Below are 2,034 nucleotides of genomic sequence, written 5' to 3'. Positions count from 1 at the left end.
TTTATCTCCAGAGTGAGAGATCTCACTAGCTTTATCTCAAGAGTGAGACATCTCACTAGCTTTATCTCCAGAGTGAGACCTCTCACTAGCTTTATTTTCAGAGTGAGACATCTCACTAGCTTTATCTCCACAGTGAGACATCTCGCTTGTTTTAGCTCCAGAGTGAGACATCTCACTAGCTTTATCTCCAGAGTGAGACATCTTGCTTGTTTTATCTCTAGAGTGAGACATCTTGCTTGTTTTATCTCCAGAGTGAGACATCTTGCTTGTTTTATCTCCAGAGTGAGACATCTTGCTTGTTTTATCTCCAGAGTGAGACATCTCGCTTGTTTTAGCTACAGAGTGAAACATCTGCCTTCTAGTGATGTAGAAAGCCTTGCAGATGTTGAACAGCTCACCCAGAGACTGAAGACAGAGGTCATTCAGAAACCAGATCTCACTCAGAACAGAGAGACACAAAATAACACCAAAATCCCAGAAATATTTCTTCATAAAATGGGCACCTTAATAGTGAATGATGTGTAGTTATTTTTACCCAGATTATGATACTACAGGCAGCTTTCATCCATGGTCACCTTTTCAAATGATTACAGCCACTCTGTTCATTAGCAGGACTCTTTCTGTCACTGATTGAAAAAATGTGCCCTAAACTATCTTTAGGTTTGTGGAGGCAGTGCGTTTCAAACACCCACATCCTCTGAAACCTTTCCTCCTCCATTTCAGTCACTGTTGTGCTTTAACGGGTGCTGTATGTGACAACATTTGCCAGTGTGCTGTCACATGTACATGTAGCCTACATGACACAGCACATAAAGGTGATGGTGAGGACAGCTGTGGTTATATCTGGGAACGTGTCGAAGCCTGGATCCAATTCCTAGCAGCTGGGAAAATACCTTGCACATGTTTCATTAGTTCTCCACTCACTGTACTGTACTGTTTGTTGCAGTGAGACAAAGCCTGTTGTTGCCCCGACTGGATTATAAGATTTTACACTGTAACCTTCCCTTCACCCTTCCATCGCATCAGGGACTGAGGCTTTTAATTGGACATGTATGCATCCGTATGGTGCCCATTTCAGCTTAACCCTGCTTACAGTGCCAAGAGGACGTGTGTCTATCTGTCCTCTAAATTAGACAGAAGACTGGAGATACACAGAGAGGCGCACGCCATTTGTAGTTTTCCATCCACATCACTGATTTATTATCTGACATCACATCTGGTTCCTTCCACGTTGTGTTTTTAGCCTCAGTCAATCATGGCTACGGGCTCTAGAGTGGTAAGAATGAATAAGTGGGTAACACTGACACACAAAGGGGCAGAATGTGCAGCTTGTTCTATTTCTGTACTTTGCCTGAGGTAGGATGCTCAAGTCTTGCGCCAGATGTTGTTGGCAGATGTGGATCAATGTGTGACCTCAGCTTTGCCTGATTTTAGAGGGGCCTGCAAGAAGGGCATACCTTAAATACCCCCGATGTGTTTCCAGAGTCATGCAGTAACGGTGCCACATCCCAGTGTGTGTTTTCTTTTGTTAGTCTTGCTTACGCAGTGCGCGGAGGTCTGGCTAGTCCAAACAGCATTCTGAGATGGGAGAAAAACGTCTTCTGGTCCAATCACAATCATCTTGGGCTGCGCTAAGCGCCGGACTCAATGACGGTGCCTCTGCTACATAGTTTCAGGAAGGAAGTTGTTCTGGTGGAACACGTGTACGTTCAGGAGTAGTTTTGGTTGTGCAGAAAAATCGGATTGGACAGATAGTCTAGCTAGCTGTCTGGATTTACCCTGCAGAGATCTGAGAACCAGGTAACCATAGTCCTCAGATTGGACAGATAGTCTAGCTAGCTGTCTGGATTTACCCCGCAGAGATCTGAGAACCAGGTAACCATAGTCCTCAGAGTGGACAGATAGTCTAGCTAGCTGTCTGGATTTACCCTGCAGAGATCTGAGGACCAGGTAAATATAGTCCTCAGATTGGACAGATAGTCTAGCTAGCTGTCTGGATTTACCCTGCAGAGATCTGAGAACCAGGTAACCATA

The sequence above is a fragment of the Etheostoma cragini genome, chromosome 14 (assembly GCF_013103735.1).
Source record: "Etheostoma cragini isolate CJK2018 chromosome 14, CSU_Ecrag_1.0, whole genome shotgun sequence".
NCBI classification, from domain to species: domain Eukaryota; kingdom Metazoa; phylum Chordata; class Actinopteri; order Perciformes; family Percidae; genus Etheostoma; species Etheostoma cragini.
This window is presented reverse-complemented; position numbering follows the sequence as displayed.